Genomic DNA, 25,559 nt, shown 5'->3' with positions numbered 1-25,559 from the left:
TAGAGAGAGTCAAATTCAGTATTGGCATTTGTATTGTTCTTTTGTCTGCTCCATTAGTAGAGCAGCCCCATGCACCCACCCATAAACAAAGGTGTGTCTTTTGCTTTCCTGCAAAGGAAACAGCATGAAAATATCAGAAAGTTATCATCATGTTATGTTTCCTCTTCTTGCACTGCTTGAGTGCAGTGGGGCGGCACTTTTCCACTATAGTGAAGGAGCCGCCACTGGGGGTGCGTCACCTACAGGCCCTTGTTCCGGGACCGACTCAACCCCTGGGCCTCCTCCGCTATGCGGCCCTCCTTCTCCTCATCTGGACATTGACACTGTGGTGCAATCCGCTGCACTCTCTCCAAATCTGTGACTCAGCCAGCAGGAGCCTCAGCCAGGCTAGATTTCACAAACTTGGGTACAGCAGTTACCGCCAAGTCCCTCGGGAACCTCCCAGTGCAGGTGATGCAACAGGGCCCCCTTATGGATGAAGCGGCAGCTCTCCAGCTTTATGAGTTTGGTGCACCTCAGGGGCCTCACCCTCCACAGCGTCCAGCCAGGGCAACAGTGTCTGGCCTGTGATGCAGAGAAGTATAAATTGGCCAGCAAGGGATTTCATTTATATGAATTTGCAGCACTAGTTTAGGACTTGTTGAGTAACAATCAAAGTACCTAAATTTGAGTTCAATCAGCGGCTGTTCGAATAAATTTAAAAGTTTCTAACAATGAGAAAGCACAGGATGTTACCACACTAACATCAAAAATAGAGTAAATGAATAATAAAACATGAAACCAGGATAGTTTTCTTGTCTGAGAAGTTATTATTTTTGCATTAAAGACAAAGAATAATTCTGTATACAAAATCAACAATAACATAAAGCAGGGTACATACAAAGATATATAATGGATATTAAAGGTACTGGTTACTTTTCCTATAATATATCCATGAAAACTGTCCAGACTGCTAAAGAGGTGACAACTTGATTTCTACTATTAATCAGGAGAAAATCAACAGTCGGTACAAATCATACAGTGCATAATTGGACTATGTGGGTCGACGTTTCGGTCTTATCTTGATCATTTACAAGACCATCATCGGGACGGAATATTGATATATACAAGGTTGACCCTCTGTAAGAAAAACAACATAACATTACAGTGTATTCTGTTACTTTTAAATACTTTTAAATTCCTGGTTCACTAACTTAAAAACATTTGTAGTTACATCTTTATTTAGAAAAATTAGAGACAATCTAAAACAGTCGGTGTGGCGACTGGAGCAAGATAACATCATTTAACAATCGTAGGATTAAATTATTCCTAGTTTTTGTTTTGAGCATATGTTGGTTTACTCACTTTTTTATTCCAGCTCACAACACTTATAGGTTTAAGTGACGGCCTCAGCTAATTTCTTTAAGAAGCGGGCAATGTGCAGACTCAATTATGAGTATCACGCACTATTGGGGGAAAAAAGGTACTCTTAGTTTGTATCTTTCCTTTATGCGCTAGTACATATATATTTCATGTTTATCAGGGGTTTACCTTGTGCAAACAGCAGTTTTGCGAAAGACAGATTCTGGTGGTTTATTCAAATCGCGCTTCTTTTGCCAAGTATTCACAGTTATCTAAACAGAAAACAATTTAACCATGTTTTAGGAGATAACATATTGATTGATTCAAAGACTTCACGATATTTTCAAAGGTGTGGGGCACCCTGATAAAGGTATCTTATATTGTGTGTCTTTTTACTTTGACACCAGACTTATTATTGGCAGAAAAGGTTATACTAGCTATATTGTATATTTTAGTTATCATAATGCATATATACCAGCTGAGTAAAGAGGGGGTCAGTGCTTAAAGCCCCAAAACATGTGCTGTTTGTGAAACAAAACAGCGCAACCAAGGTGCTCATCTAACAGAAGTTTTTAGCATTGAATGGTAGAAAAAACGTCTTCTGCAGTGATTAGGACGCATTGCCGGCTAATACTATGCATAGACGTCTTGTGCTCCCAAAGTTACATCAGTTAGAAGTCTACAGAGGATGTAAACAAGAGTATTTAAGTTTATAACAAAAGAGCCCACGAGGCGTCTAACTGGCATTGAATGGTAGAAACATCTTCTGCAGTGATTAGGGCGCATTGCCGGCTAATATTATGCAAAGACGTATTATTCTCCCGAAGTTACATAGGTTCACAGTCTAAAATGTGTGTAGACAAGAATATTACGTTTACAACAGACTAGCGTCTAGCTATCCCACCATTGCATAGCATTTAATCAAGACGGGCATCGGTTCACTTACTTATTATAATCGCGGAGCGTCAGCAACGAACAGTCCGGAGAGTAACAATGTTACAATTTACCGCTGTTTAAATACCGGTGTTGGTTCAAAGAAGAAATTGCGAGATCTCGCGATGTTTTGTGTGGCGATTTGGAGAATCGGAATTGATTCATTTCACGGCGGCCATCTTAACACAGGTTCTAAAGTGTCATTGTTTATGCGAACAGAAGTGAAGAGTATCGTTTCTTATTTATATAACTTAATTGTGATACTACGGACGCTTCGTAGGTTAAATTGAGAATTATTTGGAAGTTCTTTGAATTATTAATTCCATATTGGAAACTAACTTGTTATGTCACTGGATTTTATCTGTAAGTCAAATATGAAAGTGACGTCGGGCAACAGAATATTATTCAATTGGAAATGTTGATAGGCCGCTCGGGAAGCATTATCAACCGATGTTGCCTACTGAAGGTACAGAGGCTTAAGGTGCAGCCATTTTGGATTGGGAAAAGTCTTTGTTTTTTGGAAAAAGTTATCGTGTCTTTGGTTTGTTTTAGATTAACAGGAAAACGACCTTCTGTTTGAACATTATCACATTTTGAATAGGTACATTGGACTCTACAAAATAGATTACATATCTTGGACACACAGTATATGATTCTTACAAGGTCAAACATCACAGCATGCCTATCAGTGCTGTCACCAATGAGGTGCTCACATTCTAGTTAAGCCAAATGCACACAAAAAATAGTTTAAGTGGATACAGCATATATGGGTGTATATGGCTAAGGCAACTCAATATATTAATCAGGTTAGGCAAGCAAGGGTATGCCATTCTGTACATACATTTAGTCCGTTGTTAACACTTTTGGCTACCTCAATCCAACGGTTCTCCTTAATAATTAGACTTTTCTCACAGTTTTTTTGTCTAATAGATGGTTTGATCACGTCTATCACCCACCAGATCATATCATTTTCTGAGTGTTTGGCGGAGGAGTAATGATCTACTAGGGGTGCATTTACCACTTTGCAGCGAATACGCGATTGGTGCTGGAGGATTCGCTGCTTAATCATTTGGGTAGTTTTCCCTATATACAGTTTGCCACATGGGCACTGTATACAATAGATTACATTGGTGGTTCGGCAGTTGGAGAAGTGTCTGATCGTATAGTTGCGTGCATTGATTTCAAAAGTTTTGATGTTTTTAGTTGTTTTACACGCCAAACATTTGTTACATTTGTAGTGGCCCACGACCGGGGATAGCTGTCTCATATTATCCACTACGTTGGTGTCTTGTTTGTCATATGCATGCACCAAGCGGTCTCTGAGGTTTGGCCCACGCTTGAATGAGAACATTGGTTTTTCTCTTAGTTCTGGTAGCTCCTGCAGCAGGGACCAGTTTTTTGTTACGATCTTTTTTATTTTTTGACTATATGTCCCAAAGGTAGTCACACATACCAAGGGTGCCTGGTTAGTCTTGTTCCTCGTTTGTAGTAGACTTTCACGATCGTTGTACCATGCCCGTTTCATGGAATTTTTCAGAAGTTTGTTAGGGTAGCCTCTTTCCAATAGTTTATTCTTAAGGATTTTAGCTTCATGGAAGTAGTCACATCGCTTATAGCAGTTCCTACGCAATCGTAGGAACTGCCCAAAGGGAAGGCCATCCCGAAGTGATTTAGGGTGGTGACTGGTATACTTAAGCAAGGTATTACGTGAGGTGGGTTTTGTATACAACGTTGTATAGATTGTGTTTTCCTCACTTGCTCTGATTGTTAAATCTAGAAAATTCATTTCGTGGGCATGGTAGTCTAGGGTAAATTGTAAGTGTGGATTTCTTTGGTTGACCCATATATGGAATTGTTTCAGTAGGTCTTGTTTACCTCTCCATATAAGAAAAACGTCATCTATATATCTTAGCCAACAGGATATGTTGGCTAAGAAGGGATTAAGACTGTTATAGATGAACTCGTTTTCGAAATGATTCACATAGATGTTAGCTATGTCCGGAGCATAGACTGCCCCCATTGCTACTCCTTTAAGTTGCTGGTAGAACTTTTTTTCAAAGAGGAAAAAGTTTTGGCACATGGAGATTCTAATACATTCAGTTATGAATTCGCTCGGTACGACATGTGGTCTGTCACGACTGTCTAGGAGATTCGTGATAAGTTCTAGAACTTCCTCTTGTGGAATATTTGTATAGAGACTACTTATGTCCATGGTTACAAGATATTCCTCCTCGGGATTATAGCTGTGATTCTCTAATTTAGTGATTACACTGGTAGTGTCTCTGATATAGGTTTCTGTTTCGGTGACAAAGGGTCTGATGAAGACATCTGCGTATTGGGCCAAGGGTTTAAGAATTGAGTTACACCCGGCCACAATAGGTCTCCCTGGTGGTTTGGTGGCATGCTTGTGAATTTTTGGTAAGATGTATATGGCTGGCACAGTTGGTGAATCATTTATAAGGAAAGAGGCTTCCTTAGTGCTTAGCCAGCCACCTTCTAGTCCCCGGTCCCTCAGTTGCTTGATCTTTTTCTCTAGGGTGGGTGTCGGGTCAGATTTCAATAGTTTGTAATTCTCAGGTACAGAGAGTTGTTCCAACATTTCCTCCCTATAAGCTTGTCGATCCCAAAGTACCAAACCTCCACCCTTATCGGCGGGTTTGATCACTGTATCTTTAAGGGATTCAAGATTTCTGAGAGCTAGATGTTGTTCTTTGTTGAGGTTATTTCTACAGAAAGGTTGTTGAGTAAATAAAGTGTCAATTTCAATTAAGACTGCGCTTTCAAAGGTCAAGATGTTCTTTGAGACCATATTGTTCATCGGAAAGAAGGTTGATGGAGGATGGAGACCAGTGACGTTCTTTTCCGGGATACTTTCTTTGGAAGCAAAGAAGTTTTTCAATCTAATTGTTCTGAAAAATTTGTACAGTTCACATTTAGTGAGAAATTGATTGTTTCTGTAGGTTGGAACAAAAGATAAACCTGATGCGAGGACAGATGTTTCAGCCTCTGTTAGGAGGTGATTTGACAGGTTAAATATTGGAATGGTCGAAGGGCTGTCTACCATTGGTAAAACTGGTTGCGGGTTTGTCTTTGCCCTGGAGTATATTGATTCCTGTACCATCCTCGTTTCGCCCCTCTGGGTTTCGGAGGTTGCCCTCTCCCTCTCCTGTTGTCCTGGCCTAAAAAAGGGCGTGAAGTTGAGGGCTGTTGGTCAAATGCCGGTCTGAAGTGACCTGTTGGTGGTTGGTCGCCGTCAGACTCTGAACCAGTTTCAGAAAAAGTAGTTCTTTTCTGCTGGGGTTGGTTGGGATTTTGACCTCTAGGGTTGTTCTGAGCCTGGTAGAAGTCTTTGTTTAAGTAGGGATATGTGATTTCCTTATTATATTTACGAATATCCTTCTGGAGTTTATCTGTTTTTCTCATAGAGTTGAATTCTTCAAATTCTTTGATTGTTTGTGTTATTTTATCCAGAAGAATTTTTGCATTGGTGATGTTTGAGTCACTGTTGATTTTATTTTCAAGTGTCTCAATCTCTTTCAGAAGTAATTTGATTTGTTTCGCCGCAGTCTCAATGCTAAGCACCATCCACGTGCGTGAGCATTTATTGGCTGCGTGGCTAAAGCTAACCTTGAATTCACCGTCTTCAGTAAAAATAATAGGGATATTGCGAATATGTAGCCCAGTGGGAATAATATTAGCACTGAGACAATCTGTCAGAAACTTCGCATGGAGTTCAGTTCTGACTAATTTTTTCTTGAGGCTTTCTAGTTGGTTCAAGTCAGACTCAAGAGGTGAATTGACTGGTGTGCTTCTGTTCCCTAGTAGGGATGGTCCAGAGGCAATTTTTTGAATGTAGTCATCGGTATACGACAGAGTCTCGGCTTCAGACATAGACTTAGAGTTATTGCAAAGTCAAAAAAAGGGGGGGAAAGCAAATAAACTGTTCACTAACAGTTTTTACCACTTTGAAACAAATGGCTCACAGCAGAGGTTTTCTGCGCAAATAGAATGTTTCGGAAGGTGAGTAACCCAATATACCCTTGCGGGCTCGGGCAGAGTTTAGTAAAGTATAAATTGGCCAGCAAGGGATTTCATTGATATGAATTTGCAGCACTAGTTTAGGACTTGTTGAGTAACAATCAAAGTACCTAAATTTGAGTTCAATCAGCGGCTGTTCGAATAAATTTAAAAGTTTCTAACAATGAGAAAGCACAGGATGTTACCACACTAACATCAAAAATAGAGTAAATGAATAATAAAACATGAAACCAGGATAGTTTTCTTGTCTGAGAAGTTATTATTTTTGCATTAAAGACAAAGGATAATTCTGTATACAAAATCAACAATAACATAAAGCAGGGTACATACAAAGATATATAATGGATATTAAAGGTACTGGTTACTTTTCCTATAATATATCCATGAAAACTGTCCAGACTGCTAAAGAGGTGACAACTTGATTTCTACTATTAATCAGGAGAAAATCAACAGTCGGTACAAATCATACAGTGCAGAATTGGACTATGTGGGTCGACGTTTCGGTCTTATCTTGATCATTTACAAGACCATCATCAGGACGGAATATTGATATATACAAGGTTGACCCTCTGTAAGAAAAACAACATAACATTACAGTGTATTCTGTTACTTTTAAATACTTTTAAATTCCTGGTTCACTAACTTAAAAACATTTGTAATTACATCTTTATTTAGAAAAATTAGAGACAATCTAAAACAGTCGGTGTGGCGACTGGAGCAAGATAACATCATTTAACAATCGTAGGATTAAATTATTCCTAGTTTTTGTTTTGAGCATATGTTGGTTTACTCACTTTTTTATTCCAGCTCACGACACTTATAGGTTTAAGTGACGGCCTCAGCTAATTTCTTTAAGAAGCGGGCAATGTGCAGACTCAATTATGAGTATCACGCACTATTGGGGGAAAAAAGGTACTCTTAGTTTGTATCTTTCCTTTATGCGCTAGTACATATATATTTCATGTTTATCAGGGGTTTACCTTGTGCAAACAGCAGTTTTGCGAAAGACAGATTCTGGTGGTTTATTCAAATCGCGCTTCTTTTGCCAAGTATTCACAGTTATCTAAACAGAAAACAATTTAACCATGTTTTAGGAGATAACATATTGATTGATTCAAAGACTTCACAATATTTTCAAAGGTGTGGGGCACCCTGATAAAGGTATCTTATATTGTGTGTCTTTTTACTTCGACACCAGACTTATTATTGGCAGAAAAGGTTATACTAGCTATATTGTATATTTTAGTTATCATAATGCATATAAACCAGCTGAGTAAAGAGGGGGTCAGTGCTTAAAGCCCCAAAACATGTGCTGTTTGTGAAACAAAACAGCGCAACCAAGGTGCTCATCTAACAGAAGTTTTTAGCATTGAATGGTAGAAAAAACGTCTTCTGCCGTGATTAGGACGCATTGCCGGCTAATACTATGCATAGACGTCTTGTGCTCCCAAAGTTACATCAGTTAGAAGTCTACAGAGGATGTAAACAAGAGTATTTAAGTTTATAACAAAAGAGCCCACGAGGCGTCTAATGGAAAGGGGCGACCACTCGGTCCCCCCGCACGTATGGCAGAGTACCACGATCCCCCCGGGAAGCCATCTTGGGCGGGAGGCGTGTCTCGGCTGGTATGCCCGAAGCGGCGTAGCCGGGGCGCGCTTTTTCCCGCCCTAGAGTGGGCTGGCCTAGACACTGACGCGGCTGGCCACGCCCTCGGGGCAGGCAGGGGCGGGTTTACGCCCGCCCTGAAGACGGATAAAAGGGGACGCAAGACCAGAAGGCATCCTCTTGTTCCTGTGCTCTGAAGCTGCACCTCCTCGCTGCACGTGAGCTCGAGACGGAACGAAGAGCCAATTTTGAGCGTTGTAATCCTTCTTTTGTCTTACAGATACTCTGTCGGAGAGATGCCCAAGAAAGGCGGAAAGAGAATGACGACTGAACAGATGCTTCGGGTCCTCATGAAGGAGATGACCGAGCTGAAGAAGCGGGTGGCGGAGAGAGAGGGGGAAGGGGGGCCGGAACGTCCTTCGGCTGGAGCAGCCCCAGGAGGGAGAGCCAAGAGGCCAAGGAGGGGACCAGCTGGGGGAGACGTCCCGGTTCCCCGTACCCCGCTCGAAGCGCCAACCCCAGTACCCGTGGAGGGGAATCCGATTCCCGTGGTGGTCACCCCGGTGTCCAATGAAGATATGCCGCCCGAGCTGGCAGCACAACTTGCAGCGTGGCTGGGCGAAGGTAGTGAGGGCGCCACGGCTGTCGACGCGCAGGCGCTGATGAAGCAACTGCGTGAGAAACGGGAGGCAGCCAAGGTGTCCGCGCCGGCTGCAGTAGTTGACAAGCCACAAGGGACGATTACGACCGCAGAGGCAGCGTCCGGTGCAGGTAAGCGGCCATTGCCGATTGCGAGGGATGAGTCAGCACCCTCTCGTAGAGAAAGGTTGGGTCAACATGTGCCTTTGGCAATTAAAGAGAAGATTTGGGCGGGGGAATATGTGAACATCTTCTCGTTGCTTGTTGATCATTATGAGGTGGAGCATGTTAAGGGCCAGAAAGACCTCATGCATCCGAGTGTTTGGCGCGCAAAAATGGCCGCCTTTAAAGTGAATGAGAATATTGGCAATTGGGGCAAAGCATGGGGGATTTTTACGTCGATCTTAGGGGAACGTAGGCCCGAGTTACTTTCCGAGTTGCCGACCTATCAGTCGCGAATCATGGGGTACTCGACGTCACACCAGGGTAACCATTGGTTCTGCTACGATAATCTTTTCAGAAAGGCTAAAGAGCATAATAAAAGCTTAACCTGGGATTGTTACGATTCTTTGACATGGGATAAAATGAAGGAGACAGGTATGTTGAAAATGCCATTGGTAGGGGGTAATGTTGGCGAATCCTCCCGCCAATATGCGGGGACGCCCTTTCGATCAGGTACGGGTACCGACGATCACTCAAGACTTGCCAGCAATACAGGGAAAAGGGGGTTCTGCTGGAATTTCAACAGAGGTAAATGTACTAGGCCCCAGGGATCGTGTAAATTTAGACATGAATGTAGTGGGTGCGGGTCGTCCCATCCTGAGTCCACGTGCAGAGCCAAAACGGGTGATAACGGGGGTAGAGGAGGCGCCAAACAGGTCTAACATAGTCCGAGGGGCGCCTTTACCTACCCCGATTGATACCTTGGCGATGATTCCCTGGCTCAGTGAATACCCGGATCGTACTTCTGCTGGGGTGCTGCGGAACGGGTTTTCGTATGGTTTCCGCATCCCAGTAGGGGACTTTCAGGGTGTGGAGAAGTGTAAAAATCAACTTTCGGTCCTGCAGCATACGACCGTGGTACAGGATAAGATCCGGAAAGAGGTTACTCGAGGTCGGGTTGCCGGCCCGTTTAGTGTACCCCCGGTGCAGAGTTTTGTTTGTTCTCCTTTAGGGGTGGTCCCCAAGAAGGACCCGGGTGAGTTCCGACTGATTCATAATTTATCAGCTCCGCGTGGTCTTTCTGTAAACGATGCAATAGACCCGGAAGTGTGTTCGGTGCGGTACGCATCTTTCGATGAGGCCGTAGCCATTTTGAATCGCCTGGGGCCCGGGGCGCTGATGGCGAAGTCGGATATCGAGTCAGCGTTCCGATTGCTCCCGGTACACCCAGACGACCAGCGTCTCCTAGGTTTCATGTTTCAGGGTCATTATTACATGGATAGGTGTATGCCGATGGGGTGCTCTATATCTTGTGCCTATTTCGAGAAATTCAGTAGTTTTCTACAATGGGTCTTCACAAAGAGGACGGGTTTCCAACATGTAATGCATTACCTTGATGACTTTCTGTTCCTTGGGGCAGCCGGGGATCTCGAATGTGGCCAGGCCCTGGCCGAATTTTGTGTATTAATGAAGCAGTTTGGTGTGCCATTGGCACCGGGTAAGACGGTGGGTCCTGCGACTTGCCTCGAGTTTCTGGGGATCGAGTTAGACTCCAGTGAGGGTTGTTGTCGTTTACCAGCTGACAAAGTGGGGAAGTTCAGGGCAGCCCTGCAAATGTGTATAAATGGATCTAAAGTTACGCTGCATCAATTACAGCAGTTGGTGGGACAGTTGAATTTTGCCCTGAGGGTTATACCGATGGCCCGCCCCTTTTCCCGTTCAATTGCCCAAGCTATGGTCGGCCTAAAGGAGGGTCATCATCGCACGAGACTATCGGCTGAGGTCCGCCAGGACATGCGCATTTGGTTAGCATTTCTGGCGGATTTTAATGGTCGAGTCGTCTGGAACAAACCGGCCGTGTCCTCTGAAGAGCTGGGGCTATGGACAGATTCGGCAGGTAGCATAGGTTTTGGTGCCATCTTCGGCACAAAATGGTCGGCACAAAGATGGCCGGCATGGTGGCATGACAATGGACTGACAAGTAATATTGCTTTCTTGGAACTTTTCCCCATTTTGGTGGCCCTAAGAACCTGGCCCGAAGGGTTCAAAGATCACTCTGTGGTATTTTGGTCTGACAATATGACCGTGGTCGAGTGCATCAATAGCCAGGCAGCACGGTGTAAACTGATTTTAAGACTGCTCAAAGAAATTGTTTTACTGTGTATGCAACTGAATGTGCTATTCAGAGCAAAACATGTCCCGGGGGTAATGAATCAGGCGGCTGATGCACTGTCTCGTTTTCATATGCAGGCTTTCTCGGGTTTCCTTCCCACAGCGGACCCAGAGCCGGCACCCTTTCCCGAAGCTCTCTGGTCTCTCGGTGCCCCGAACTTCGTCACCTCGTGGGAGAGAGCCTAGCACCAAGGACAAGGAAGGCATATGAAGGGGCGTTTCGGTCCTATTTAGCCTTTTTGGGGACTGATGGAGAGGGGCTTTGGGGCCACGAGGAATGGGTAGTGAATTTTCTGATGTCCTTATGTAGGGCTGGGAAATCGGTGGCTACGGCCCAGAGGCATCGTGCTGCCATTTCCTTTGTTGCCAGGGCTCATGGTATCCAGGACCCGACAGCGTCTTTCGTTGTACAGAAAGCGCTGCGTGGGTGGCAACGCCTTGAGGGTCGCAGAGTAGATGAGAGGCGCCCGATAGGTTTGGATAGGTTGGCCCAGTTGTTGGCCACACTCCCTGCCACATGTTCATCTCAGTATGAGACGGTGTTGTTCCGAGCCGCTTTTACGCTGGCATTTCATGGAGCGATGCGGGTAAGCGAACTGGTGGCAAGGAACAAACGGGATGTGACGGGGGGTTTGGCCAGGAACACGTTCAGATCAGAGGAGAGACAATGACTGTCTCCTTTGTCAGGTCCAAGACCGATCAAGATGGGATGGGTGACTGCATAATCATACGCAGGATTCCCGGGTCCTCCATGTGTCCGGTAAAGTGTTTAGAAAACTACCTAGCACGAAGGGTGGCATCATGGGGGGGGACCTTGTTGAGACACGCGGACGCCACCCCACTGACGAAATTTCAGTTTCAGCGGGTGCTTGCGATGTCAATTGCCGCTGCGGGCTTGAACCCGGGCGAGTTTGGGACCCACTCCTTTCGGATAGGGGCTGCTACGGAAGCTACAGCTAGGGGTCTTAATGTTGAACAAGTGAAACGAGTGGGGCGTTGGTCCTCCAAGTGTTATAAGAGGTATGTGCGGTTGCACATGTTGTGAAGCTGTAATGATGTACTCACGCTTCTTGTCTTTGTTTGGTTTTCAGTTGCGCAAGCCTACGAGGCGGGGCGGACTATGCAGTCGACCCAACACCGGGCCAGCGGTCAGACATCACCGGCTGTGAAGAAGGAGGTGTGGGTCGTGGGCCACTCATACGTGAGGCGTGCCGCTGACGTATTCAAAGCAGGTGAGATGATTCACGTAGCTGGGGAATACGGGTACAGGGTGTCCTTCTACGGAAGAGGCGGGCTCTGTATTGACCAGTTTCAAGCATTTTTCGAGGGTTTGTTAGGGCGGACGAGGTCACCGCCGTCTATAATCATAGTGCATCTAGGGGGCAATGATTTGGTCACCACCGGTAGACGACTTCTCCTGGAGGCAATGCTTTCCACTGTAAGTTGGTTGGCGAGGAGAGTTCCGGGGTGCACAATTGCGTGGTCCCATATGATCCCACGAAAGGTGTGGCGAGGGGCTATTTCTGTTCCTGCTTTGAATCACTCTGTGAGAAAGCTTAATAACAAAGTGAGTAGGTTGTTCCGTTCCAGGACATTGCATTCTATTTCGCATGGCTGTATTGATGATGACAGTATGTATTTGGGGGATGGTGTGCATTTGTCTCGGGTGGGGAATGAGTTACTCATAGGAGACTTCTTAGCATGGTTAAAAACGTTAAAACATGACCTTTAGGTAGAAGCTTTGTGGGGGGTCCGGATAGCCGGTCAACTATCCGGCCTGTGGCGGTAAGGTCATGATCGGTGAGCACTAATTGGAAGATCCCTATGAGTGGGCGTCACCCAACACGGATGGGAGCGCTCGGGAGAGGTGGCCATTGGCCCCTCAACGGGGAGGCGGTCCCTTCTAAGGATGGGTCGCCGAAAGAAAAGGAAAGGCGGTCAAGGCCCCTTCCTGTGTAGGAGGGGTTACAGCCCCCTCCTGGGGAATTTCCCGGGGCCAGTGACGTCTGCGACGGCAGATGTGGTAAGTTGTGCGGGGTTTGGGGGGGGGTCTACGCTACCTTCTAGATACCTCACACGAGTCCTCGAACGACCTTTAAGTGGCGTCGAGTTTTATTGGTGCCCCCGTCAAGTCAAAGGGAAATTGGTAGTTGCACTTGAGGTACGCCTCAGTGCTGTCGCCCCTCACAAGTGGGGGGGGTATTTCTGGTTAGGGATCTTGACACCGGTTACGACCTTGCCGTTGGCCCTTAAACGTTAGGATGTACAATTTCATAATTTCAAGTAAATGTGTGTAGGATGTTAGTTCGGCTAGGAGAACCTCTGTATTAGAGAATCTGTTAAGGTTAGCCAAACATTGCAATGTGGTAATGAAATTGTACATAATATGAAAATGTTGATTTAATGTTTTAATTTTGTTTTAATAAATACGGCCGGGAGGGTTACTCCCTCCCTCTTCCAAAAACTTCAAGAACTGTTTCCTGTTTCCCTCCTTTGGGGATTGTGTTGAGAGGGGGTGGCGGGTATCTCAGCCATATGGAAAGGGGCGACCACTCGGTCCCCCCGCACGTATGGCAGAGTACCACGATCCCCCCGGGAAGCCATCTTGGGCGGGAGGCGTGTCTCGGCTGGTATGCCCGAAGCGGCGTAGCCGGGGCGCGCTTTTTCCCGCCCTAGAGTGGGCTGGCCTAGACACTGACGCGGCTGGCCACGCCCTCGGGGCGGGCAGGGGCGGGTTTACGCCCGCCCTGAAGACGGATAAAAGGGGACGCAAGACCAGAAGGCATCCTCTTGTTCCTGTGCTCTGAAGCTGCACCTCCTCGCTGCACGTGAGCTCGAGACGGAACGAAGAGCCAATTTTGACCCACCCACCAGCCCCTGAAAACAGCCAGTTGTTTTGAATAAAAGTTGATGGATAACTCTAATTTCGTTTACAGGTTGTGGTATTATCGTGTTGATTTTGAGTGTGTAATAAAGAATGGTCTATGTCATTTATGTTTTATGATTAAAGAAATTCGGCTTTAGTGTTCATTTATAAGCATGCTTTTATTACGGTCGTAGTAGCCAATGTATTTTCAGTTTAATAGGTTAGTTAGCATTGTCGTATTTATTTTTGGTCGGGCGGTAAGGTCATGATCGGTGAGCACTAATTGGAAGATCCCTATGAGTGGGCGTCACCCAACACGGATGGGAGCGCCCGGGAGAGGTGGCCATTGGCCCCTCAACGGGGAGGCGGTCCCTTCTAAGGATGGGTCGCCGAAAGAAAAGGAAAGGCGGTCAAGGCCCCTTCCTGTGTAGGAGGGGTTACAGCCCCCTCCTGGGGAATTTCCCGGGGCCAGTGACGTCTGCGACGGCAGATGTGGTAAGTTGTGCGGGGTTTGGGGGGGGTCTACGCTACCTTCTAGATACCTCACACGAGTCCTCGAACGACCTTTAAGTGGCGTCGAGTTTTATTGGTGCCCCCGTCAAGTCAAAGGGAAATTGGTAGTTGCACTTGAGGTACGCCTCAGTGCTGTCGCCCCTCACAAGTGGGGGGGGTATTTCTGGTTAGGGATCTTGACACCGGTTACGACCTTGCCGTTGGCCCTTAAACGTTAGGATGTACAATTTCATAATTTCAAGTAAATGTGTGTAGGATGTTAGTTCGGCTAGGAGAACCTCTGTATTAGAGAATCTGTTAAGGTTAGCCAAACATCGCAATGTGGTAATGAAATTGTACATAATATGAAAATGTTGATTTAATGTTTTAATTTTGTTTTAATAAATACGGCCGGGAGGGTTACTCCCTCCCTCTTCCAAAAACTTCAAGAACTGTTTCCTGTTTCCCTCCTTTGGGGATTGTGTTGAGAGGGGGTGGCGGGTATCTCAGCCATACTGGCATTGAATGGTAGAAACATCTTCTGCAGTGATTAGGGCGCATTGCCGGCTAATATTATGCAAAGACGTATTATTCTCCCGAAGTTACATAGGTTCACAGTCTAAGATGTGTGTAGACAAGAATATTACGTTTACAACAGACTAGCGTCTAGCTATCCCACCATTGCATAGCATTTAATCAAGACGGGCATCGGTTCACTTACTTATTATAATCGCGGAGCGTCAGCAACGAACAGTCCGGAGAGTAACAATGTTACAATTTACCGCTGTTTAAATACCGGTGTTGGTTCGAAGAAGAAATTGCGAGATCTCGCGATGTTTTGTGTGGCGATTTGGAGAATCGGAATTGATTCATTTCACGGTGGCCATCTTAACACAGGTTCTAAAGTGTCATTGTTTATGCGAACAGAAGTGAAGAGTATCGTTTCTTATTTATATAACTTAATTGTGATACTACGGACGCTTCGTAGGTTAAATTGAGAATTATTTGGAAGTTCTTTGAATTATTAATTCCATATTGGAAACTAACTTGTTATGTCACTGGATTTTATCTGTAAGTCAAATATGAAAGTGACGTCGGGCAACAGAATATTATTCAATTGGAAATGTTGATAGGCCGCTCGGGAAGCATTATCAACCGATGTTGCCTACTGAAGGTACAGAGGCTTAAGGTGCAGCCATTTTGGATTGGGAAAAGTCTTTGTTTTTTGGAAAAAGTTATCGTGTCTTTGGTTTGTTTTAGATTAACAGGAAAACGACCTTCTGTTTGAACATTATCACATTTTGAATAGGTACATTGGACTCTACAAAATAGATTACATATCTTGGACACACAGTATATGATTCTTACAAGGTCAAACATCACAGCATGCCTATCAGTGCTGTCACCAATGAGGTGCTCACATTCTAGTTAAGCCAAATGCACACAAAAAATAGTTTAAGTGGATACAGCATATATGGGTGTATATGGCTATGGCAACTCAATATATTAATCAGGTTAGGCAAGCAAGGGTATGCCATTCTGTACATACATTTAGTCCGTTGTTAACACTTTTGGCTACCTCAATCCAACGGTTCTCCTTAATAATTAGACTTTTCTCACAGTTTTTTTGTCTAATAGATGGTTTGATCACGTCTATCACCCACCAGATCATATCATTTTCTGAGTGTTTGGCGGAGGAGTAATGATCTACTAGGGGTGCATTTACCACTTTGCAGCGAATACGCGATTGGTGCTGGAGGATTCGCTGCTTAATCGTTTGGGTAGTTTTCCCTATATACAGTTTGCCACATGGGCACTGTATACAATAGATTACATTGGTGGTTCGGCAGTTGGAGAAGTGTCTGATCGTATAGTTGCGTGCATTGATTTCAAAAGTTTTGATGTTTTTAGTTGTTTTACACGCCAAACATTTGTTACATTTGTAGTGGCCCACGACCGGGGATAGCTGTCTCATATTATCCACTACGTTGGTGTCTTGTTTGTCATATGCATGCACCAAGCGGTCTCTGAGGTTTGGCCCACGCTTGAATGAGAACATTGGTTTTTCTCTTAGTTCTGGTAGCTCCTGCAGCAGGGACCAGTTTTTTGTTACGATCTTTTTTATTTTTTGACTATATGTCCCGAAGGTAGTCACACATACCAAGGGTGCCTGGTTAGTCTTGTTCCTCGTTTGTAGTAGACTTTCACGATCGTTGTACCATGCCCGTTTCATGGAATTTTTCAGAAGTTTGTTAGGGTAGCCTCTTTCCAATAGTTTATTCTTAAGGATTTTAGCTTCATGGAACTGAAATATACAATATAGGTAGTATAACCTTTTCTGCCAATAATAAGTCTGGTGTCAAAGTAAAAAGACACACAATATAAGATACCTTTATCAGGGTGCCCCACACCTTTGAAAATATCGTGAAGTCTTTGAATCAATCAATATGTTATCTCCTAAAACATGGTTAAATTGTTTTCTGTTTAGATAACTGTGAATACTTGGCAAAAGAAGCGCGATTTGAATAAACCACCAGAATCTGTCTTTCGCAAAACTGCTGTTTGCACAAGGTAAACCCCTGATAAACATGAAATATATATGTACTAGCGCATAAAGGAAAGATACAAACTAAGAGTACCTTTTTTCCCCCAATAGTGCGTGATACTCATAATTGAGTCTGCACATTGCCCGCTTCTTAAAGAAATTAGCTGAGGCCGTCACTTAAACCTATAAATGTCGTGAGCTGGAATAAAAAAGTGAGTAAACCAACATATGCTCAAAACAAAAACTAGGAATAATTTAATCCTACGATTGTTAAATGATGTTATCTTGCTCCAGTCGCCACACCGACTGTTTTAGATTGTCTCTAATTTTTCTAAATAAAGATGTAACTACAAATGTTTTTAAGTTAGTGAACCAGGAATTTAAAAGTATTTAAAAGTAACAGAATACACTGTAATGTTATGTTGTTTTTCTTACAGAGGGTCAACCTTGTATATATCAATATTCCGTCCTGATGATGGTCTTGTAAATGATCAAGATAAGACCGAAACGTCGACCCACATAGTCCAATTCTGCACTGTATGATTTGTACCGACTGTTGATTTTCTCCTGATTAATAGTAGAAATCAAGTTGTCACCTCTTTAGCAGTCTGGACAGTTTTCATGGATATATTATAGGAAAAGTAACCAGTACCTTTAATATCCATTATATATCTTTGTATGTACCCTGCTTTATGTTATTGTTGATTTTGTATACAGAATTATTCTTTGTCTTTAATGCAAAAATAATAACTTCTCAGACAAGAAAACTATCCTGGTTTCATGTTTTATTATTCATTTACTCTATTTTTGATGTTAGTGTGGTAACATCCTGTGCTTTCTCATTGTTAGAAACTTTTAAATTTATTCGAACAGCCGCTGATTGAACTCAAATTTAGGTACTTTGATTGTTACTCAACAAGTCCTAAACTAGTGCTGCAAATTCATATAAATGAAATCCCTTGCTGGCCAATTTATACTTTACTAAACTCTGCCCGAGCCCGCAAGGGTATATTGGGTTACTCACCTTCCGAAACATTGTGATGCAGAGAGGCGCTGTCCATCATTGGTAATCCCCTTCATGCAACCCAGTGTAGTGATAGTGTCTGGTATGTGATGCAGACATCTGAGTGTTGGTGCGCAGAAGCACCTCTACTGTTCACAGCACCAAGGGGTCCCAGACTGTCTTCTTACACAGGCCAGCAACGAGTCTCCAAACAATCTGGCAGAGTTCACCACCAGGTAAGGGTGATCACCGATGCCTCAATGTGTACTGCCAAGGCCCAGCATCTCTACGTCACCTCTGCATCCCAGTCCGGGTCCCAGATGCTCTCAAAGCAAGGTCTCAGGGTCCCAGAGATTGTCCACGTTTTCAAGGTTTTGTCTGCCATGGTGTTGCAAGGAGGGCACTATGAAAAGTGATGCATCACAGCTTACTAGCAGTTTTTACCAAAGCTTCCTGAAACTATCGCCATGTAGCAACATATCATAAATACATCGCTAACAGGGCAATCGTTTTTTGCAATGGCCAGCCTTAAGAAAACTGCTGCTAACTAACGCTAACGCAAGTATGCCCCAGAATTTGTTGCTTAGTGCCAACGTAGACACTCTTGCACCATGGTGCAAGGGTGCCTCCATTGCAAGCAGGATTGTTTTTGCGCAGGAAAACACAACTTACTGCACAAAAACAATCCCCAGAGGCATTTTCCTCTTTCTAATCCGCAGCACAAATTGAAAGATGAAAAAATGAGGAATACAAATATTCTCCTAGTTATGCCTGCTTTGGGGAGACAGAAGGTTTTAGCACTTCCCCATGTTTACATGATTAAATAAATCTGGGGCAGCGTCAAAACAAAATCATGGGTGTTGATTGGGAAAACCCACCCTCCACTCCCATGGAACACCTCCTTGACTCATAGTAAGGCAAGGCAGGGACCTATGCTGCTGTGTCTGACTCCTTTATGAGGCCTTTCAAAGCCATGCACAATGGCTTTGTTTCACCTCATAGATGTGACTGAGAAGCTTGCGCTGCTGAAGCATAAAAAGATTGCCGCTCTGGCAGCGTGAGCATCTCATAAATAAGCCCCTCTGTTCAGATGTACTCACTATCTGGCGATAAACTCCGTTCAGTAAAAAAAAGGTATTTTTCTGCAATGCAAACAGCCAGAATGTGAGTGACTGTCGGTCATGGCAGTTGTGTTTTTTTGCACCTTTTTTAGTGCCAGATGTGTTCTTATATCCAAAATGGGCAAAAGCACGCATTTCATGCCAAAAAATATAGAAATAAATGCCAGTCTGCCATTTCTCATAGTTTCAGGTCATTTTTTGCATAACAGTCAAATACAAATAACGCAAATTTAACACACCCGAATTTATTATTGCCAGGTCGTCAGTGGCATAACAATGGTACTCCCAATGAAAGCAAGGAAAATGTGTGTCCTCGCCCCGTCATAGTTGAGGAGTAAAGCTCATAACTGGAGTACAGGGTCCACCACACAGAGTTTCACCATGGCACCGCTGCACCTTCTGCACTATAGATATGTCTTTGCAATGGCAGCAGCGACCTCTCAGGTCAATTACGCCCAGCACTGCAGTAGAACACTGGGTTTAAAACCATTTACTCAATGCAGGGCCGCACAGGTAGTAGTTAAAAACTAACACTGAAACGGGTCCCTATTGGGCTCTATGTGCAATGACTGTAAACACCATTAAGATTATCCATGTCAGCAATGCATTTTTTTTTTACATTTCGCTTGTTTCCGCTGAGACTTCCATTCCCCATAGAGCGTTTGTTGCAGACCTGCCAACAAAAATGACAACAAAAATGACCATGCAAGGATGAGGCAGAGACTTGGAGGGGCGGGTCCTCCGGGATAGAAGTACCTAAGAGGCACATTTGGCTCTTCGCCCACCAAACCTCTCCTTCAAAAAACAAAAGTTTGTTATCCAGTGATGTTTTTGTTTTCACACCCCTTAATTGGCATCAGATCTTCCAAGCCCCGAAAATTGAGCTGGAACTCTACTATGTGCAGGGGTTTCCAGCTCGCCTTACATGCCACCATGTGATATTGGTGACCGCATGAAGGGAGCCAATATCGTGTGACAGATGGTGACACTGTGTGGGTTGGCAGGTCTGTTGTTGTTTCTAGAATGCTATCTTTCTGTAGTTCTTCCTTCAGACTATCAGGTTACTCACCCAGGTGGTTTGCTTTGCATTCTGGAACATGTAGTACTTATTTTATAATGGTATGCCTTGTTTTATACTGTTACTTACATGCCTGCAGGTCCCAAAATTCAGGACAAGTCACTGAATACAGCATTTATTATTCATATATTTACCTAGTGGAAAACTTAAGGGAACTGCGTATTATTTGGGCAGGTAAACTCACATTCATACAGACTGTGGGGCAGATTTACTATAACTGGCACATCCCTGCATATCAACAGGGATGAGCCAGTTACTGTACGTCACGGCTGCACCACCATGGATGCACCACATTTACAATGCGGCATACAATGAGGCAAAAATGGACAGATGCATGATGCATCTGCTGCCATAAAAGTGGCACATTGTTTTGAGTTGCGTCGCAAGCGCGACGCAGCTCCAGCAAGGCTCAGGGGTGCCCTATCCTGAAAATGCTGCGTGAATCCGTACGCCTGCTTCAAACAGGCGCACGGTTTTGACGCAGCATTGCCTTAAAAGTGACTGAGTGAAATCTTGTAGATTTCACTCAGCCACTTTTAGGAGGTATTCCTACACCGGAACGCCCCCTTCCCCGCCCCGGAACACCTTCATGTGGCGCAGGGCTTTACAACATGACGCATCTTCCAGAGGCAATTGCGGAGTAAAATTAGGCAAAAGGGGCTTGTAAATCTGCCCCTGTATTTCTTTATTCAGTTGTGCACTTTGTATAAGGAATTTCCGCACTTAGCTGTCAGGGTCGGATTGGGAAGGAGGGCAGTTGGGCATATGCCGATGGGCTTGTGCTTCAGAGGCACCTCTGGGCCGTTTTTTTGGTCCTCTGTAAACTGTCCCAATAGACATACGGTCTTCCCCAGTCCCCGCCAGGCCTCTATAATGTGGATGTGGCACCAGCATCACGTGTACTCTCCTGAGCTGCTGTAAATTGAGGCTGGGGGCCTGGTGTTTCTCTGGCCTTTTGGAAAGTCTTGCCTCGGCCCCCTGCCTTCCCAGAAGCAGTGTCATCCCCTGCCAGGCCATGATCTTCAGGTTATGGGGAGGGTGTGAATATCCAGGGGACTCCATGTGGGGCCCAGGGAGGCGGTGATTTTGTGGCCATAGTGCCATTATCACCTCAGGGTATTATGGACTGGGAGGGGGTAAGAGAAATGACCAGGTGTTGTCACCTCTACCCCAGTCTCTTTTAGGCCTTTTTGGGAGTGTGGGGCTTAAATAACTGGATATGGCATTAAGGTCAGTCCTGAAGCGCTGCACATAATGTGTGCCTAAAAAAGTATAGAAAGCACTGAGTGGACCAATGTCAGTGCTGTAAACGAGCATCTACAACAAGACTTAAATGAACAATACAGGGCAGGACGATGTCAGCGAGGCCTAAAGTAAGTGCACTCATGCGGCAAAACCAGATTGGCCCCTGATTGGGGGTAACTGAAAGAAGCTGAATTAAGTAGCTTGGGGCCCGATGTAGGTCGGTCGGTAATGGCCAAAAATCGGTATTTTCGGCCGTTACCGACCGGTATCCAAGGATTGGCATGTAGGGGCACAATTTTACAGAATCGGTAAATTTACCGATTCGGTAAATTTACCGATTCTGTAAAATACCGAATCGGTATTTTTACCGATTCGGTAAGTCTCAGATGTAGGTGGGACTCTTCTGAGTCCCACAGGCCCTACAAAATCGGTATTTTACCACACAATCCTATTGTGTGGTAAAATACCGAATACAGGTGTGCATGCACATGTGTGCATGCACACCTAGCCATGTGACAGACAGACATGCCCTTAGGGCATGTCTGTGCGCCACATGGCGCACATGCCTATTTGTGGGTTGCCAGAGGGTGTCAAAGTGACACCCCCTGCACCCTTGCAAAATTCGGTATTTACCGATTCTGTAAATACAGAATCGGTATTTCCCATTGATTCCTATGGGCTTCAAAGTCCATAGGAATCAATGGGAAATACCGATTCTGTATTTACAGAATCGGTAAATACCGATTGTTACAGAATCGGTATTTCAACATCTGGAAATACCTACATACCCACCCTTTAGATTTACCGATATTTAATTACCGAATCGGTAAAATTCGGTAATTAAAAAACGGTAAATCTAAATTACCTACATCGGGCCTTTAGTGTATCATGAACTGAACGTCACCTGTAAACCATGAACATAAAGACAAGCTTCGTAGATCTAATGATCAGAGGCTCCTATGTTGTCAGATAGGAAATATGTTATGTAGCCATAGAAAGGGGTCCCTGAACCAGTGTGCCTCTAGAAGCTTTAAAATATTTAGCAACCATTTCTCAAAAAGTACTCTAATGAGACTGACTAGATGATGGTCGCTAAAAGAGACGATCCGAGAATGTGGGCCACTTTTTTAGTGAGTGCCCTGGCTGAATTGTGACCCCAATCCGACACTGTTAGCGGTCATATCTGGCCACACACTACAGCGCAACATGACATCTGCGCATCCACTGTGGACGCCTGTGCATTGGAGCTACATGAGCCACCTGTGCCTGCCAAAATCTACCATCTGCGCGCTGCTGTAAGCACTTTTGACGTTCTTCCACGGTAAGCAGTAGGACAGATGTCGAACGTACTTCCTTGCCCACGTTAAGGAGCCACGCGCTTCAAGCTAATGGGTCACCCAATGGCCTGTGTCCCGAGAGCGCGCGCGCGTAGGAGCCAAGCCGCCGTTGGCGCGTGCCACCTGACGCACGAGGGGAGCAGGACAACGCGCTCCAGGTGCAGGCCGAAGGGTCCCTACGACGGGTCCCGAGGTGCTCGCCCCAAATCTGAATCCAATTAAACTCCTGGAAGAGGCGCTCCCGGAGCCCTGCCTCATTCATTATGCATGCAAATTGAAACCCAGCCGCGTCTTACGAGGTGCTGCAGTGCAAAGCGCAGCTTTCGACGTCGTCAGCAGCTTTTCAGTTCAGCACAGTAGCAATCCAATTAAAACGGCCATCAAAGCAGATCCAAAAAGCATTAAACAGTTCCCATTAATGTCATATTCAATTTAGCAACTCAGAGCTGAAGATGTTCATTACTGTCTCCTGCTAATTTCCGACCTTGTGGACAAGTGTATGAATGATATTTACACCATTTGAAAAGTAAATAATCAATGTTTACATTTTTGCATTGATTTCGCTTTATAAATTCAAAATGCATATTCATTTGATGTTTTCACCATGGAGGTAAACGCTCTCTATTTGAAAATACACTTCTAAGTGTGCGCCTCCTTTATACTTGAAGCGCCGAAGAAAGTGCATCTCAGAAAGACTTGAATATAGCCTCGTACAATTAAGCAGTACAAATGCAAACACAATAGGATTTTGTAAACCCGCTAGATCGTTTCTTTTGAAGTTTTGCACAGCCACTCTGACTGATGAGCAAATGTATCTAATTTAGATGCATCAAACAAAAATCCGCTCGCCAAGGGGCAAATTCTCAGAATCAGCCCCTTTGCAACTGTTTTTTTTGCATTGGGGATGCACCATCCCCAATGCAAAAATCGCAAATTGAGAAATCGCTAAATTGCGATTATTTTTCATTTAAGGAATCTCAAATGAATGGGGAGGTATTCCTTGCGAGTCGCAATTAAGGAATTTTAAGAAATCGCAATTTTTTTAGTGATTTCTTTATTGCATTCCATTTTGCTATTCCTTAATAGCGAATCGGTATTTTTCGCTATTAAGGAATCGCAAAATGGGTTGTTGATGCGTCTGGGGGTTAGTTTCATATTATAGGACTCAGGAATAGGTAGGAACCTTTAGGTCCTACTCACGAATTTGAGGCTGAATTCTGTTGTGTGTGGTAAGTCTGGTTACTGCATATATAGGAGTTTGGAGCTTTGTGGCAAACACCTAACCCCTTACAAACCTCTCCTGATACATTTCGAAAAGATGAACCTACTGAAATGTATTGTTGGGAAAATGAAGGGTAAATCCCAATGCATGTGAAATTTAATGAGAAAATCACTAAATCTAAAAGTAATTCCCTATTTGTCCAGGGATTGAAGATTACCGGGAGTAATTGGTTCATTAAAACTACATTTGTCCTCCTTGCAACAGTCCTAACACATAAAGAATATAACAAAGTGAAAGAATATATGCGCCAAAGCATATTTATTTTCTCCCACAAATAAATATCTTTAATCTTCATTGCTGATTTCAGTACAGGAAAAAACAACATTCTCACTTTCTAGAAAATCAAATCAAGTGATGAGACCAAAAAAAGCATTGGCATAGCCAAAGGGTCTGGCCTTTTGAGCCTTATAACTGTTTTGCCATGCTGCACATTATCATGGGTGCTGTGCTGCCAGGGATTGAAGAGCGGTACAATTACTTCACACTGGGTCATGGAGTTTGCTTCAGAAAGTCCCTAACAAGAGCAGGTGGCTCAGGATATTTCACACATAAACCAATGCACGATCTACAATGTGTTGTTCTGTCTTTGCAAGTGTGCTTTGCTGCCCGTCCAACGCACATAAAAGTCGAACACAGTAGCCCCATTTTCAGCCTTGGCCCATGCAGGTAAGAGCCGTGTGGCTGTGGGACAAGGTTGGGGGGGATTCGACAGACGCACACAAGGGAAAATTAGATAAATAATGACATTTTTCCTTGTCAGCCTCTGTCAAAATCCTGCCCCCACCCGGCCCCACCGCTCTTACCGGCACAGGCCACGACTGCCCATTTTATCAGTTATTTAGAAAGTATTAAAGTGACAATAACCAAAGAATAGTGATGGACAACCGCAGTTTATTATATTCTGACAACATACTTGGCAACATTAGTATCCTAATGCTTCCAAACAAACCAATGCCTTTTCTTATGCAACTGATGCGATGGATTTTTACCAAATATTGCACATAATGTAACATTCACTAATGCCTTAAATGGTTCTAAATGCATTACAGATGACCCCTTTTATTTCTATTGCAGGATGCCCGTGGTCCCTGCAGGGGACCCCGTAGGAGGGCAGGCCCCTTAGGAGGTCTGAGGGCAGCCGGGTGGCCCATCCCCCAGGGGGGGTGGGTTTACAGGGCGGTGCCACACTAAGGGGGCTGGGCGAAGGGTGGGGCTAACGGGGGGGTTCTTAAGGGTGGCCCCTCCTTTCGCGCGCTCTCTTTGCTGCTGCCCCCCTTCGCACCTAGATGTCCTCTAGCTGCTCCCCGCAGCAGCCCGGATTTAGATAGCCCCTCTCCCCGCCAGACGCTAGGCCCCCTTTCTTCTCCTTCTCGGATCGTCGAGCGTTGGTTTGAGGTAAGCGGACACTTGCTGGCCTCCTCCTGAGCCCTGTCCTTGGGCAAAACCCAAGTTGTACGGGGCCCAGTGACCACGGTCACGGGGGGGGCAAAAGGTCAGTGTGCGGATTTTATGTTATGTCGGGGGTAAAGGGGGCAGCAATATTGGAGGTCGGTGTTTACCGAGCTGGCTAGGCCTCGGCCAGGCCGTGTGGGCCTCGGCCACGTGGGTAGGCCCTGGGCAGGTTTTTGAATCACAGGCTTGGCATGCAGGAGGCCGCCGGTGCAACGCACTGCAGCCCACGCGCAGCACGGGTAACGCCA

The sequence above is a fragment of the Lissotriton vulgaris genome, chromosome 6 (assembly GCF_964263255.1).
Source record: "Lissotriton vulgaris chromosome 6, aLisVul1.2, whole genome shotgun sequence".
Taxonomy (NCBI): Eukaryota; Metazoa; Chordata; class Amphibia; order Caudata; family Salamandridae; genus Lissotriton; species Lissotriton vulgaris.
The sequence above is the reverse complement of the archived record's forward strand: the minus strand, read 5'-3'. Positions refer to the sequence as shown.